This window comes from Antechinus flavipes, chromosome 4 (genome assembly GCF_016432865.1).
Source record: "Antechinus flavipes isolate AdamAnt ecotype Samford, QLD, Australia chromosome 4, AdamAnt_v2, whole genome shotgun sequence".
NCBI lineage: Eukaryota > Metazoa > Chordata > Mammalia > Dasyuromorphia > Dasyuridae > Antechinus > Antechinus flavipes.
The window spans coordinates 149,536,681-149,554,221 of NC_067401.1; the positions used below are offsets into that span (position 1 = coordinate 149,536,681).

General features: G+C 40.5%; 1 protein-coding gene and 1 long non-coding RNA gene across 4 annotated transcripts in view; one reads left to right on the forward strand and one right to left on the reverse strand.

Annotated features, from left to right (window-relative positions):
• The window catches only part of GPRC5C (G protein-coupled receptor class C group 5 member C), a 40,188-nt gene that overhangs the window by 15,367 nt on the left and 7,280 nt on the right, over positions 1 to 17,541 (reverse strand). For 2 of the 3 annotated variants that reach the window (XM_051995170.1, XM_051995173.1), the window contains exon 1: positions 6,899 to 6,987. The exons of the other annotated variant lie outside the window; for it this stretch is intronic. The gene's annotated coding sequence lies outside the window, so the exon portion shown is untranslated. Of the gene's footprint in view, positions 1 to 6,898; positions 6,988 to 17,541 lie in introns of those variants that run through there. 3 annotated transcript variants of the gene reach the window in all.
• LOC127560508 (uncharacterized) lies at positions 6,872 to 9,961 on the forward strand. Its single transcript, XR_007953342.1, has 3 exons — positions 6,872 to 6,970; positions 7,224 to 7,300; positions 9,622 to 9,961. It is a non-coding gene; the product is annotated as an uncharacterized LOC127560508 (long non-coding RNA).

Genomic DNA, 17,541 nt, shown 5'->3' on the forward strand with positions numbered 1-17,541 from the left:
TGTATGTTTAGTCCTAATCTCTCTAGGCCCTATGTTATTATCAACTCCTCCCTGGCTATCAGGCACTTCAAACTCAACATTTCTTTAAGTGAACTCTGATCTTCCAAATTTCCAAAATCCTTTCAAACTTTGGTTTCTGTTTAGGGTACCAAATTTTGTCAATCTTCCACTTTCTCAACCTCAGACTTATCCTTGACTCTTCCTTGTTCTACATTCACCACATCTAATCAGTTACCAAGTTGTGTCAATTTTGTATTTGTGCTCTTCTCTTCACTTTTACTAGATATGTGAGCCTGGGCAAGTCACTTAATCAATTTTGCCTCAAGTTTTCTCATCAATAAAATGAGCTAATGAAAGAAATGGTGAACCTCTCCAGTATCTTTGTGAAGAGAATTCCAAATGGGATCATGAAACTCATTTCTCACAGCCTTTACCTTAAGCTATTCCCATTTTCCTTTCTTCTAAACCAATGGTTCTAAATGTTATTTGTTACAGAAACCCTTTTTCAACAATGACAAAATGTGTTGTAAACCTTCAGGAAAACTTAATATACTACTCATAATATTCTGTAATGAGCTACTGCTTAAGATTCATTCAGAGAATTTATAGGGTGAACCCCTTGGACCACGGCTGCATTAAATGGGAACAACTGACCTAAACTATTGCAAAAGCTTCCTAATTGGTTCCCAACCCAGTTCCACACTCAGCAAGTTAGTATTTCTTAAACACAGCTTGACTCAAACATCTGCAGTGAACACCTACACCTGTTACTTATTAAACACAAAATCTTCAGTCTGATATTTAAAGCCATCTCCAATCCACCTAGCTCTCCAGTCTTTTCAGAGAAATCCCTTTCTTGCACTCTTCTCTCTAATCAAAATGTTCTATTCACTATATATAACATTGAAGCTCAAAGTCTTTGCAGAGCTAATCACCTACATTTGAAATGCATTACTTTCTTACTTCCACATCTCATAACTCTAAGCTTCCTCCAAAGCATTGTTTAGGTGATGCTTCCTACATAAGACCATTCCTGATTTATGACACAAGTTAGGTGCGTCTCCTTGAAATTCCATAGTATATATCTATCCTATCCACAAAATGTTAAAAGATTTAACAGGACTTTGGCAGTCTCAGATAGAATACTTAAGAGAGAACACATAGATAATAAATAGCTGCACATAATGAAAAGCTGTGATCTAGAATCATGGAGGGGGAGAATCCACAGTAATGGACTAACAGCCAACAAAGTAAGTTTATTACTAGCACTGCTAAACTGTTATCTATACACATACACTATTTAACTACATTGTTGTTGTTTATCCTTTGTTTATGAAGAGAACCAATGACATCATGGGATGTCATGTCTTGAGTGAATTGGATTTAAGTAGAGTTGCACAAAGTCAGTCTCACTCTGTTTCAGAATCACTGGAAATTCAGCAGTAAGACAAAAGTCAAGATACCTGGTGATGGGTGGGAATGCAGTGAATGACCTTGGCATCTTCCATGCCATAAGCACTCCACAGTGCTGCTTTAGCACTTTGTGGCCATTGAAACAAATTGTTTCCTTCTGTTCATTCCATTGGGGGAAGTCTTCACATGTTTGGAGTAGATCCCCAAACTAACCATTTAGCTGCATTACAAGATGAATGGAGGTAGTGTAATGTATTGGCTAGAAACTTGTGCTCTGTAACAGAAAGAATTGGATTCAAATTGTGCCTCTGAGATCCATAAAAAAGGAAAAGGATCCATGTGTGTACAAAAATATTTAGAGGATCTTTTGGTGGTGGCAAAGATTTAGAAATTGATGGGGATACCCATCAACTGGAGAATGGTTGAACCAATTGTGGTATCTGAATATAATGGAATACTACTGGTCTAAAAGAAATGATGAGCAGGCAGATTTCAGAAAACCTGCAAAGACTAACATAATGTTGAGTGAAGTGAGCAAAACCAAGAAAACATTGTGCATAGCGTGAGCAACACTGCAATGATCAACCTATAATACACAATTCTTTTCAGCAATGAAATGATCTAAGACAATTCCAAAGGAATTATGATGAAAAAATGTTATCCATCTTCAGAAAAAGGAAGTATGGAGTCTGAATGCAGATGGAAGCATACTATTTTCACTTTTTTCTCCCTTTTTCATGGTTTTTTCCTTTTGTTCCAAGTCTTCTTTCACAACATGACTAATGTGGAAATATGTGTAATAGGATTGTACATGTATAACCGACATCAGATTGCTGGATGTCTTGAGGGGAGGGAAAGGAGAAAGGGAGAAAAATTTAGAGCTCAAAATCTTACAAATCTTACAAAGATGAATGCTTAAAACTATCTTTACATGTAATCTGGGAAAAAATACTATTAATTAAAAACAAACAAACCAATTGTGCCTCTGACAATTACAAACTGTGATCACAGATAAAGCATTCAATGTAAAATAATAAGTTAAAAATAGTGCTGTTGGGGGCAACTGGATGACACAGCCCTGAAGTCAGGAGGACCTGAGCTCAAATTCAGTCTCAGACATTTAATACTTATTAGCTGTGTGACCCTAGACAAGTCACTTAACCCCAATGATTTTGTCAAAAAAAAAAAAAAAAAAAAAGGAATAGTGCTGTTTAGTTGTTTCAGTCCTGTCTGATTCTTCACAATGCTATCTGGGGTTTTCTTTGCAAAGATACTCCTCCAGCCCCCATTTTTACATATTAACACACAGTTACTTGTCCAGAATCACATAGCTAAGTGTCTGAAGTCACATTTGAACTCAGGAACAGGAGTCTTCCTGATTCTAGGTATGTCTATAAAGAACAGTGGTAACTAACCTTCGTCAGGTATCTACAGAGTCCCATCAGTCAAGAAGCATTTATTAAACAATTCTAAGCATTGTGGGAAATATTAAGGGCTAAGTACACAACGGGAAAAACAGTCCCTGTCCTCAGGGATTTTACTTTCTAATAAAAGGAAACAACCAGGTACTTTAAGTAACAGTAAAAAGCCACAGATAGAACATAACCACAAGTATATAATAATTATGATAACTCAGATTTATCCAGAGTTTAAGGATTTATAAAGTGCTTTCCTCCCAACAATCTTGTGATTGAGATACGATATTCCCATTTTACAAGTGAGGAAACTAAATCTCAGAGCTAGTCAAATGTCAAAACTTGTTCTCAAACGTAAGTTTCTAGACTTCCAGTCCAGTGCTCAGTCCACTCAACCAAATCATGGGAAAATATACTCCGAGTTTCAGCCAATAAGATACAAGATATTTTACTGTTCAGTTGTATCCAACTCTTTGTGACCCCACTTAGGATTTTCTTGGCAAAGAAACAGGGTAGTTTGCCATTTCCTACTCCAGCTCATTTGATAGATGAGGAAACTGAGGTGAATAGAGATTAAGTGATTTGTCAAGTGTAACATATATATTAAGTACATGAGGACATATCTGAGCCAGGAAGATGAGTCTTCCAGACTCCAGGCCAGACACTATCTTCTGTACCCCCTAGTTATAAGGTAGGGACTTTCTACAGAGCATAAATCAATATAGTTCAAATTAAGATTGAATAAAAAGTTATCTGGGTGAAGTGAATGTGTAAAGGAGTCACTATTAATCAATACTGGACTAATAATCCAAGAATTCCTTATAAGATACAAGATTTGTGCAAGAATATATAGCTAAAAAAATTAACTGAATGGAGAACCCCCCATAGACCGATAACATTTTATCTATATTTATAATAAAGTTACTTGTAGATTTCTTTATAACTATCTCTAACAGAGGCTTTTATGAGCTACAGGAAATAGATACTAAGATAGATCTGGGGAAGGTGAGGCACATGTCAGAAAATGCTACCCTTCCCCATCTCATAAAATCTCTGACTCGTAAAATCTAAATACTTTTATCAATTCTCTCCCACTCCCAGCTTTCTTTGAATACATGGAGTCAGATTGTCATTCTTTTCTCAATAATGGTGAAAGAACTATATTTTTAAAAAAAGATAATCCATTCTTTCCTTTTTGTCTTGATGAACCCTTCAGGAAAATATCTGATCAGACCTCAATTCAAGTTGTTTATTTTCTTAGCTGCCTGTTGTCAGGTAACCCTTCTGGTCCTCCCTTGACCCTTCCTCCTCTCTATAGGTCTAAGAGCCTTCCCAATCAACCATTATCTATGGGAGTTTCCAAGAAAGCATAAAGAATAGGGCCATTAAGAAGACATCAATGGGCTCACTATATCAACTCAAGACAGAGATCAAAAAACTGACTTGTAACACTGAAATATCTGTTTGGTGGAGATAGGTAGAATGACCAAGAGGAGTTGGCCTTTCTCACAAGCACACAGAATGAAGGTTTTCTGAGTTCCTATGCTCTAGCTAAGCTTTTCTAGAACAGGGGACAGCCTGAAGCTCACATACAAATTTGGAAGCTACACATCCCAGACTTCAAGTCTTATTTGTGGTATAAGATCGGAATTCAAATTTAGACCTGGCTAACTTATTATCCCTCTCACTAAGAGGTTAAAGGTTGGAATTTGGGGAAAGAGACCAAAGCAGGCTGTACTCGGCTATCCAAGCTGAGGTAGAAGATACTTGTTTTCTTTTTATTACCAGCACAATCTGTCTCATCTGTTTTATAAGGAGTTTCCAAAGGCTTGATACTAGAGCTGGTATTCTTAACCATGGTGACAGGGGTTCTGTGAAGTCGGATGGGGAAAAAAATTATATCTTCATAGGCTCCAAGGGACTTCCAGAAGAGCCCAATAGACAAAAGGGGGGGGGTAGGAACCCCTACTCTTGAATTGTTGTTTTAGGACTCAGAAAAGGATAGTAGGATTGGCCAATTCAGCCGTCAGGGGAGAAAAGAACAGAAGAAATTTCTTTTGTTCCTCTGTATATCTCTTCCTATTATAGTGTTGAACTAGGATTCCTTCACAAAAGCCACTTTTTATATCTGTGGCTCCTGACTAACCAAAGTGTTTTTAATCACTTTTAAAATCAAGCTAAACCCAGGCCAAGCCACCTAGCTCCCTGACACTGGTCCTGGTCAGGCCAATCCAGTCTAGTTCCTTTCTTCCTCTTCTGCTCTCACCTTTCTTGAGGAAAGTAAATGGTCCCAGCAGGGGAATTGGGAGGAGGGTTGGGGGAAGCTGTAATAAAGGAGATGAGAGTCATTTCAAGACTCAAAACCAGACCTGACCAGCTTAGTGGAGCCATTTTTAGCCTATGAGCTGCAAAGGACACCTACTGTCTTCACTATTCCCTCTTATCACCAATCTTTGGAATTCACAGTACCTACTCATTGGTTCTCAAAGTTTAAGGCATGAGGCATGTGTTATTACACATGCGTCATACCTTAAACTTTGAGAACTAATGGACAAAAGCTGCTATCAGGAACATAGTCTTTACGTAGATCCTAAAGGGGTAGCATGGTATACAGTACTAAAAATTTTAGATCTGAACTTTGGAGAGCTCTAAGTTGGAATCCTGTCTCTTGAAACTGTGTGATTATAAGGAAGTCGCTTAATTTCTCTATGCTTATTTCCTCATCAAATGATATACGGTACATTACTTCTCACTTTATCTCAATAGCTTAAAATTTAAATTCCAGAGGTAGCCCCCAATCCATCAACTCACCCTTCTCTCTCCCAAACACAAAAGATATTCTTAGGTACAGGAGTAAAGTGAAGGAAGGGTCTATAAAGACTGGAGGTAAAGCAAACTCCTTCTCCCCTCCAGTCTACTTTTCCCCATTCCTTCTCCCTTCCTGCACCACTTAAACAGCCAATCAGATCTATAGATATATTGATGGCTTTGCATTTCCTCCTACTCAAATCCCATTTGTTCTATCGTCTTCCTGTCCCTGGAGTAACCTTTAGGTCCACTATCTCATTCAGGAGGGTTCCAGAGGCTTGTAATGGGTTTTGGAGTTGTTTCTCAATACTTCTTCCCCTACTCCCAGTAAAAAGCAAAACTAAAAAGGGGCAATCTAGTCAACAGGAAACATTAATCTGTCTTCAAAGATGGACATTTAATATTCACAGAAACGGTTCCCAAACTTTTGAGACCTGCATACCTTTTGCACAGAGCTAGGGAAGTACTAGTTCCTGATATTCTAGCTATTTTGAAGGAAAAGGTTCCGTCCTGTGCCAGTAGTTCCCTGGACAAAGTTGGAAGTGTCTTATTTTGTTTTTGTGTGACTCCTAAATACAAGTGTTCGGGGTCAAGAAGATTAAGGGATGGTGGCTGGTAAGGGAATTTGGGAAGCAAAGGCATCAAGGGTTGAGAGAGGAAGGCAGGAGAAAGGTGAAGGCGGATAGCCAGAGAACAAAAAGCCAAATGGCTAGAAGGGTGGTCGGGTGAGGCATACTAGGGTCTGCACTCCAAAGTCTTCCTTGAAGTTAGACACTCCCCCGTCCCTCTGGCTTCTAGCGTCCACTCCTACTGTTCTGAAATTGGAGGTGCTACTGTGTGGCAGCCAGATTTTTCGGGTAGTTCTTCAGCCACGGCAATCTGCCCTTGCCCCAACCCCCTCCGGTAGCGGGCGGCTCGGAGGAATCCGACCCGCAAGAGTCAATATTGACTGAGAGGCTCCCTAGGAGAAGCAGCCAGGGGAGCCGCTGGGAGCGCCTCCCACCCCCGATCTACAGTAGGAAGGAATCTCCGCTTCTCTCCCTGACCATCCCCTCCGTGGCCCTTCCAACAGACTGCCAGGACTCCAGGAAAATCCTCCAACGAACTCGACTAAACCTCGGGAGAAGGAGGTGCCAGCGCCGTCCCATCCGGATTTCTTCCCAGACTCTGCCACCTTCACCCCCTGCCCCGGACTCCCAAGCTCCCCGCCTTCCCTCCTCGCTGCTCTCCGAAGAGGCCAACTGAAAGGAAGCCATACTTACCTGGGACGCCTCTGCCTCCGGGACGGCAGCTAAGAGATCGGGGCCAACCGCGGCCCCGGGCTAGGCGCAAGTGTAAGGACTGGAGAGAGGGAGGAGAAGGAGGAGGGACTCCTGGTTGGGCGTGGGCGCAGGTCCCAGCACCGGATCCCCGGGCGGGCAGACACTGGGGATTTGGGAGGAGGGTGCAGAGCTGGGACGCGTGGGGGTCAGGGTAACTAACCCTTTTTAACCCAGGCCCAGACAGAAAGAAACAGAGAGAGGGGCTGGCTTATCTCCTTCCCTCCCGCTCCCAAGTCTGCCCCACTGCCTTTCTTTCTCTTCCTAGAGGGTGGGCCGGCTTCTGCATCAGCGTGACATCACCTCCATTCAGGGCCCTTATCGAGCACTCCGCAGCGCTCCCAGGTATGTGCAATCAGTTTACGACTAAACCAAACCTCGCCGGAGGGCCCCCCGCCTCCTGAACTCATTTCCACTTCTTCCAGTGGTTAGCTTTCGGGCCGATGGGGGGAAATTTGAGTTTCTGGAAAAGCTAGTTTCTCGGTTGTTACAGTTCTCAACCCTCCTTTCTCTCCGTCCCCTCCCCCACCAACACGTGGGCAAACACTATATACTTCCTAGCTGACACGAGTGTTTGTGTATTAGAAGCCCACCCGACCTAGTAAAAGATCTGATCTTCCTTCTGTTACAGTGTCACTAGTGGACACACCTTTTGTCTTCCCTTTAAAAAAGACAGTTTTTGGCTCACATGCACACGCTTTATTTTTTTTTTTTTTCAGCAGTTGCACATAAAGGTTTTCTTTGTCGCTTCTGCGGGTCTCTCATCCCACACGCGCCCAAACACTCTCCCCTGGTCTATTCCCTTTTCTTCCAGACACCGCTTTCTGAGGAAAGGCTAGAGAAAGCCTAGGTGTTTGCTCCAAACTCGGTGTTTTGCATACGTAGTGATTATGCGTAGGTCTTTTTTTCCTCGGTCTGAGCTAGTTCCTTAGGGTTACTTCTGAAATAAGTCGTAGAGCTCCTCCAATCTCTTTCCTTACTCTTCCTGTAAAATGGGCTAGATGTCTATCCTATGTCCTCAGTTGTTTCCCTCTCATCATTCTCATCTGGATTGACTTGCCCTAATGTCTTTATTTATTGCTAAGGTTCTTTTAAAGGGGCCTTCCGAATATTTTAATGACTTTCTTTGACTCCTTACACCTCTCCCCCTTCCCCTTTGAGCTCCAATATTTTCTCCTGATCCTCCCAGGCACTTTCCCAGAAGTGAGGGGCTTTGGAGGGAGTTTACAAGACCTTTCACACACTCTTCAGGAACCATAGAAAACTAGAGGAAAGGGGAAACGAAATCAGGAGCCAGCCTTCTATTCCACCCTCTTGAACGTGTAAACAAGGGGAGATTTTTCCGGCTGCCTTCCCCCATGGAGCTTTGGGGCCCGGCCAGGGAAAGGTGTAGGACACGCAGCCAGTGACGGCGCAAGGAGACCTTGTTAATAAGAAATGAACGACCCAGAGGAGCCCAACTGGTGCTGAGAAGGGAGATGGTGCTGGGACCCATGGGGACAAAAAGGGAACGGGGAGAGGTCTCTGGGGCGTCAGTTCTCCAGACTCCTGGTTGCCCCGGGAATCGCCAGCAAAGCGCGCTCAGAGCCAAAGGGCTGGTGGGGCGTGTTTGCTCAACTCTGACCGCAGGCATAGGGGGAGGGGAGAAAGCAGCTGGTAGCGGGCTGGGGCGGGGGGAACAGGAGGGGAGGAGAATGAGGCTGGGGTAAGGAGGTGGAGGAGGGGACGGGGAAGGAGAAGGGTAAGGGGATAGTGTGGCAGCTTGTTTGTTTGCTTGCCCCTATCTATGACAACCAGGAGTCAAAACTCAAATGAATCACTCGGGTTGCCGGAGCGATAAACCTCAGCCCGGCCTCTTCTTTGCACAACCACGTAAGAGCTGCTTTGCTGTCTCCTGGAGAGAGGGAATGTTTGCTTAGCGGCCAGAGCCGGGAATAAGGGGCCCAGCCTCCCCAAACCCTGTATTGCCCTAAAATTGAATCCTAAGGCAAAAATGGGAAAAAGAAGTTTAGGGGTTTCGGTGGACACTGAATCATTTTGAAGTTCTTTCTAATCTCATGGGGGGCGAGGGGATGGAGAGGAATCGTTTCTTTTGCAAAGTGTACTTTAGTCTCTCTCCCACATGTGCCCACAAACTGGGGTTCATTATGTATGCATGCAAGTATGCATACTTTTCTAAACACCCCCAGGAGCACCTGCGTGTATGCAAAAGCAGGCCAAACCTACTTACCAATGGAAGAACAGGTAGCAGCTTTAAAAATAATTTGCCCAGTCGAAACAACCCTGAGATTTGACGTCACATCCAGTAAATTGGCAAAGATGTCAAAAGATGAAACAGTATTGCAGGTATTGTGGGAAGATAGGCACAGTAGTGCATTGTTGGAGGAGCAGTGCATCAATAAACCTTTTTTGGAAGGCAATTTGAAATTATTCAAATAAAATGTGTAAAATGTCAATATCCTTTAACTCAGAGATTCTACTGCTGGCATTTATCCATACCTCATAGAGATCGTTGAAAAGAAAAAAGTCCCAAATATTTTTGCTTTTTTTTTTTTTTTTTTTTATGATAGCAAAAAACTGGTAACAAAGTAGAAGTACATAGTTTGGGGGAATGGCCAAACAAACTGTACTTACAGGAATGTAATGGAATATTATTGTATTTTAAGGAAACAAAGAATTGGAAGGCTGAGAAGCTTGGAGAGTGTTCACAAGTCTTCTGACCTGATGAAATATGAAGTAAGCAGAGCCAAGCAAACACTATGCACAATAACTACAACAGTGTAAATGGAAAGAACCAACAGAAAACAAATGAAAATGATTGTTGCAAAATTATTAAGAACAAATATGAACTCCAAGGAACTAAGAAGAAAGATACACATTCTTCCATTACTTTGCAGAAGTAGGAGATTCATCGGTTTGAAACATTGTATATATTTTTAGCCGTTTTGATGTATTGATTGGTTCCCTCTGCTTCCTTAAAAAAACCAATAAAACATTGTTAAAGAATTGTTCTTTGAGAAGGGAAAAGGGAGGGATACTAGAAATTTAGGTGTTATATAACAAAGCATCAACAAAATTTATTTTAAAAAGTAAATTATCAGGGAAAAAACTGTGCACTCTGGTCATAGGATTTAGACCCAAAAAGAACTTTGAAGGTAATCTAATCCAACCTCCTTTGATAGATGAAAGGCCAGAGAGGGAAGTAAGTGGCACTATTGAGAAGTAAGGGACAATGGGAATTAGGCTATATTTCCTGACTCTGAAAACCCTTTCCACTACAGTGCCCTCTGTATTTATCATTTATTAACTAAGATGAAAAAAGTTCCTACCAGCTTGTGTTGTCCATTGACAAAAAAACTTATATGTGAAAAACCATCCAAGAAAGTTATATGAATATAAATGTGGGCAAAGAAGAGAAGAGAGAGATGGAAGATAGGGTATATATATATATTATATATGTCTTCAAGACATTCAGAAATGAGTTAATGGCTTAGCTGACTTGTGTCCATTTATAAGCTATTTAGATAGGTACTAGTTTATTTTTCCTTTGTATAGACCTGCCACTCTGTTCAAGAAAGAAGAAGGATTTGCTCTACACTTTGGCTTTCCTTACCATCAAGTTGTGGAATTTTTCACATGGGGCAGCTAGATGACCTAGTGGATAGAGTACTGGCCCTAGAGTCAGGAGGACCTGAATTCAAATTTAATTTTAGATAATTGCTGTGTAACCCTGGGTAAGTCACTTCACCCTAGTTCCCTAAAAAAAAAATCCCTCACATGTTTTAGAATCCAGCTTAGTTGTTACCATCTATCTGAATGAAACCTTTCCTGATCTTTCTCTCTTGAGAATACTTAGTTTCATATTTAACAAATATAGGACTGCATGCCATCTTGGGGGGGGGGATGGAGGGAGGGAGGGGAAAAAACAAAACATAAGCGAATGCAAGGGATAATGTTGTAAAAAATTACCCTGGCATGGATTCTGTCAATACAAAGTTATTATTAAATAAAATAAAATTTAAATAAAAAAAAAAGAGAGAATACTTAGTTTCTTTTTCTTTTCTTTCTTTCTTTTTTACTTGCAATGAGGGTTAAAAGACTTGCCTAGTATCACACAACTATCAAGTATCTGAAGTTGGATTTTAACTAAGGCTCTTAATTCCAGGGCAGATGCTCAATTTACTTTTCCATCTAGCTGATCCATTTGACTGTTTTTCTGAGTAAGCAAAGAGTATGTGGAATAGGGTATAGGGAGCCAGTATTGAAGCCAGGAAGACCTATCTTATGTTCTGCTTCTGACACATACTGCCAGGGTAAATCATTCTTAGTGCTCAAGGGCAACAACTGTTTCAGATTGTGTAAATTGCAGAAAAGGAGTGAATTGGAAACAACTGGAATTCCCTATGCTAATAAAATCACAGGTGAAACTCTTTTGTTCAGCACTAGTTCTATCAACCCATTAGAATCTAATCACCTTGAAGGATTTTTTTTTTTTTTTTTTTTTTGTCTTTATGTCCTCAGTGCTTAATACAGTACCTGGCACATACATAGTAGGTACTTAATAAATATTTACTGAACTGTTAAATTCAAGATCTGTCCTTTTGGAGCTCTGGAATAAGGGAGAAGGATGGGAAGTGGAGTATAAGATTCTTGAGAACATGGATTGTTCCTTTTCTTTATATGCCCCATGCCCAGAATGCCCAGCAAGGCCCTGCACATAGTAGTCTTTTTTTTTTTTAATTTAATAACTTTTTATTGACAGAACCCATGCCAGGGTAATTTTTTACAACATTATCCCTTTTACTCACTTCTGTTCCAATTTTTCCTTCCTCTACCCCTCCCCCAGATGGCAAGCAGTCCTATACATGTTAAATAGGTTATAGTATATCCTAGAGTGTGCAGAACCGAACAGTTCTCTTGTTGCACAGGGAGAATTGGATTCAAAAGGTATAAATAACCCAGGAAGAAAAACAAGCAAGCAGTTTATATTCATTTCCCAGTGTTCTTTCTTTGGGTGTAGCTGCTTCTGTCCATCCTTGATCAATTGAAACTGAATTAGCTCTCTTTATCGAAGAGATCCACTTCCATCAGAATACATCCTCATACAGTATGGTTGTTGAGGTATATAATGATCTCCTGGTTCTGCTCATTTCACTTAGCATCAGTTCATGTAAGTCTCGCCAGTCCTCTCTGTTATTCATCCTGCTGGTCATTTCTTACAGAACAATACTATTCCATAACGTTCATATACCACAATTTACTCAACCATTCTCCAATTGATGGGCATCCATCCATTCATTTTCCAGCTTCTAGCCACTACAAACAGGGCTGCCACAAACATTTTGGCACATACAGGTCCCTTTCCCTTCTTTAGTATCTCTTTGGGGTATAAGCCCAGTAGAAATGCTGTTGGATCAAAGAATATGCACAGTTTGATAACTTTTTGAGCATAGTTCCAAATTGCTCTCCAGAATGGCTGGATGTGTTCACAATTCCACCAACAATGTATCAGTGTCCCTGTTTTCCCACATTCCTTCCAACATTCCGCATTATCTTTCCCTGTCATTCTAGCCAATCTGACAGGTGTTGCACATAGTAGTCTTTAATCAATGTTTACTGAATTAAAGAATCAACTCTTTTTGCTCTGCTCAATTTCTCAGCAGATTCTTGTGAAGTGAACCACAGAAAACTAGGGTAGATGATAATAATAGTTACTTCTTCCTATTTCTCACCCTAATTCTACAATTTACTATATCACTTTTGAAAAAGGATTCTGGGGGGCAGCGAGGTGGTGCAGAGGACAGAGCACTAGCCCTGAATTCAGGAGGATCTGAGTTCAAATCTAATCTCAGACACATAATACTTCTAGCTGTGTGGCCCTGGGCAAATTACTTAACCTCAAATGTCTCAGCAAAACAAAACAAAAAACAACAAGAAAGAAAAAGGATTCTCTTCCAATACAACCATAATCCTTCAATCAGGTCACCTTGAAAGTCTCCATTCTGTTCTTATCCTTTTGACTCATGGCTCAACCAGAATTGAGAATTTAGTGTTTAGAAAATATGTTTTCTTAGCAAAGATAATTGATTTGCTATTTCCTTCTCCAGTAGATCCTTTTGCCAGGCAATCAAAGGTTTAAAAGTTGCCCAAAATTAGAAAGTATAAAAAATATTAAAAATGCCACAGTAGTAAGATATGTTTTCTCTAGCTCTGGACAGATTCTGCCAGTGAAATCAAAGGAAATTTCACAAGGACATTTTTATTTTCCTTGATGTTGCCTTATAGTTAGGGATATGTTTCCCAAATCTCTAATTTTCTCTCACTAGTTCATTATGAATTTTTCATCCTTAAACTTGCTTAATAATTCTTAAACCAATATCACTTTGTGGGGTTATGAATGTTTGCTAATTTGTTTTTCAAAGAAATTCTCCATTGCAAGCAGATATCCTTTTCCTCCCCGCATCCTTCTACTATGTCTACTGTTGGGCCGACTAAGCACTGCTTCTCCAACTCTTATATGAGGAAACTGAGAGTCTAAGCTAAGAAGTGATTCACCCAAGATTTGCTAGTAAGTGATATAGTCAGGATTCTGCCTTCAGAATTCTGAACAGGAATGTGGTTTTTAAATCCAGCAGCCTCTCTACTTCTACCATGGTGCCTTAGTAATTCACTGTTATCTTGGGCTTTTCTTATCTCCTTGGACCTTGCTTTCCTCTGTAAAAAGAGATGCCCAGGCCATGTTTAACATATATTGGACTACTTGCCATCTAGGAGAGGGAATGGGGAAAGGGGAGGGGGAATTGGAACACAAGGTTTTGCAAGGGCTAATGTTGAAGAATTGCCTATGCATATGTTCTGAAAAATAAAAAGTTTTAATAAAAAAAAGAGAGAGAGAGAGATACCCAGGGACAGCTGGTTATGCAATAGATTGAGCACTAGGCCTAGAGTTAGAAAGCCTGTGTTCAATCAAATTTGACTTCACATACTAAATAGCTATATGTTGCTTCAATTTCCTCAAATTTGAATGAGGAATATAAAATCATCTGATGTGAGAATCAAATGAGATAGTTTTTTCAAAGTGATAAGCACAAAGTGAAGTGAACAGCACCAAGAGAACATTGCACACAGCAACAAGATTATGTGATGATCAACTGTGATGGAGCTAGCTCTTTTCAAAAATGAGATGATTCAAGACAGTTCCTGTTGGTAGAAAACCAAGGACATATGTACTTAACAATTTCTAATAGACTTGTGACAGAAAGTGCCATACATATCCAGAGAAAAAACTATGGAGTCTGAATGTGGAACAAAGGATAGCATTTCATCTTTTTGTTGTTGTTTGCTTGCTTTTTTTCCTCATTTTTTCCCATTTAATCTTGCACAGCATGACAAATATGGAAATATGTTTAGAAGAACTGTATATGTTTAATCTATATTAAATTGCTCACTGTATTGGGGAGCAGAGGAGGGGGAAAGAGGGAGAAAAAATTGGAACACAAAGTTTTGCAAAGGTGAATATTAAAAACTATCTTTGTATGTATATGGAAACATAAAACATTATTAAAAAATAAAATAAAAGTGATTACCACAGTGCCTGGTACATGATAAGTGCTATAAAAATGTTTATCCTCTCCTTTTCCTTCCTTCCCCCATTATGATGATTGCTACAGATCTTTTTCTATTGCTAACCTTCTAGGATTCTACAATTTTAGAATTTAGAAATCCAGGCTTCCTGATGCTGACTATTAGATGCCTTGGAAGTTAGATTCCACCTGAAAAAGGTGATAATCTAGTTGGGAGACAAGAATCCTAGGCTACAGTCTCTATTGTGTCACTGACTCCTTGCATAGCTTTATAGATTTCAGATCAGAAGGGACCTTATTATCTTCAGCTAGTTCCTCTATTAAGGGAAGAAACTCTTCTCTAGTGGAGTCCAGGCACTCCGGTAACTACAGCACTGGCTCAGACACTGACTGACACTGTTGAGCTGAACTGACTAAGCCTGCAGTTCCCAGATACCTTGCTGGACAGCTTGGAACTTTGTGCCAAGCTAGAGCTAAGAGCTAGTCTGGTAAACAGATTTTGCATTTGACCTCTCCTGGCTCCCAGTCACCTGCCTTATCAGCCTTAACCTGTTACTGTCTGAACTACAGTGCCCTAGATAAATAAATGTCCTTATCCTTAGGCATCACATAACTCTAGGGGCCAGCAAGACTCTGAAAGGAGGAACCAGGCACCGGGCCAACAATAGGAACCTACCTCCTTGGTGTTTACTACCTCCTGGGTGTTCACCTATTAAGGTGGGCCTTGGCCCCTTAAGAACCAGGAAACCAGGTACCAGGGGCGGTTCCAGTTAAACATACATTCAGTTCAGTCGGCAGCCCATGACCCATACCTTCGGACATATACCCCAGAGGAGGGTGCTGGGCAGAGCCTGCAAGGAATGTCACCTGATGAGCAGAGCTGAAACCTTTGGCAGAGGCTGTACACTTTCTCCCCTCCTCTCCATTTCAACCCCTCCCCCCCCCTTTATCTTTCCACCATTCTGTGCCCACAGCTACAATACACTAACTTATCCCAGGACACTGGCAATGCAGAGGCAAGAAACGAAACCATTTTGGGTGGAGAGAACCGGGCTTTCCCCCAGATGGCCAAGCTGAAGCTTAGGGTTGGGTGACCTCCATCAAATTGGCCCGGCAGTTCGGTAAGATTCCAGGGCATTGAGAAAAGCATCTGTTAATGCTCATATTATTGCTGCCCTTTCCCTCTTTAGAACAGTATACAACTCATCCTCTTCTCTGGGGCACTTACTGTGTCAGAGTGACAAATTTTTTATGTGTAGAACACTGTGATGAGTGATAGTAGTAGAGACAAAGATAGGGAGAAATGGCACAATCCCTCCCCTCCAGCAGTTTATAATCTGTTACAGGGATAAAATGTATCCAAATAAGTAACTTGTTAGAATGTTACTATAACCAACTTCTTGCCTCCTCTTCCTGGCTTCAGAAAAACTCTTAATATTCTAGGACACAACAGTCTGGCTCTCCCTTGACCTTGTCTTGATCCTGAGCCTTGACACCAGAGACATAGCAATTGTATTCTCAAACTCAAGGGCTAAGGTTGAAAAGTTCAGTATCTTTTCAATCTCCTATCTTTATCTGTAGTATTCATTGTTACTCTGCCTAGATTTATTCCCAAATGGTAATTTATTCCTCATCTCAATGATATCAAAAATAAAATTATCAAAGAATATTCCATTCCCCTAATTCCTCCAAGAAGGTGCTAAAGCAAGCTTGGGGAAGCTTTTTTCTGATAAGGGCCATTTTTATATATATTCATACATATATACATAAATGTCATTCTTGGGATTATATATATAAAACATCATTCTTGGCCATATAAAATTATCAATTTGTGGAATTCAGGCAGTGGGAGATTGTTGTACCTAGCTTTCACCTCATCATAGCTTGTGGTTGATTATGCAAATAATGAGGTTCCCTACCCTTCTGCTAAGGGATTTAAGAGTACTAATATAGCCTGGGGAAAAACTGAGGGGTGCCAGCATTGTTGTCCCAGTGAGGACAAAGAACAGTTTTAAGAGTAAAGCATAGAAAGAGATGGATTGATAAAAGATTTTGTTGTACAGTCATGTCCAACTCTTTGTGACCCCACGGACCGTAGCATGTTAGGACCTTCTGTCCTTCACTATCTCTCAAAGTCTGACCACATTCATGTACTATCTACCCATCTCATCCTTTGCTATCTCCTTTTGCCTTCATGAGGGACTTTCCCAATGAGTCTTGGTTTCTCATTATGTGGTCAAAATATTTAAGTTTCAGCTTCAATTTTGATCTTCCATCTGTTGGTTTGAATTCATTTCTTTAAATATTGATTAATTTGATCTCCTTTCTGTCCAAAGGACACCTAAAAGTCTCCTCCAGCAGTATGATTCCAAAATGTTGATTCTGTCCACTCAGCTTTCCTTATAATCCAACTCTCACAGCCATCCATTGCTACTGGGAAAACCATAGCTTTGATTATTCAGAACTTTGTCAGCAAGGTGATGTCTCTGCTTTTTAGTATGCTGTCCAGATTAACCATGGATTTCCTTCCAAGGAACAAGTGTCTTTTCAATTTCATGGCCGTAGTCAACATCTGCAGTGATCTTTGAGCCCAAGAATATAACAAGAAATCTAACATCATTTCCATTAAAATTTCAGAGGTCTTTAAATATTAAAGGGGAACACTTATTTGTGATGGCAAAATTAATGATGTATCTCATGCATGTGATTGAGGTAGAATGATAGAGTAGGTAAAAGGCAGAAATATTCCTTCATGCCTATTTCCTGGAATCTTTCCCCCAGTTACTATTCCATTCCAGATCTCCAGTGTTTCTACCACTGTGTTCTCTGCAACTTCCATTTTATAATGAATAAAGTGCTTTTTGTTTCTTCCATTTTCTGGCACTCATGAGATTTGGTACTCCTCAGTCCAGCATTTGTATCCCTGCCAGTCCTTTTTAGAAAAGGTACAACTTTTTCTATTCTTTTTTGGGAACACCAAAATACTTCTTGCTTCCCATTGTC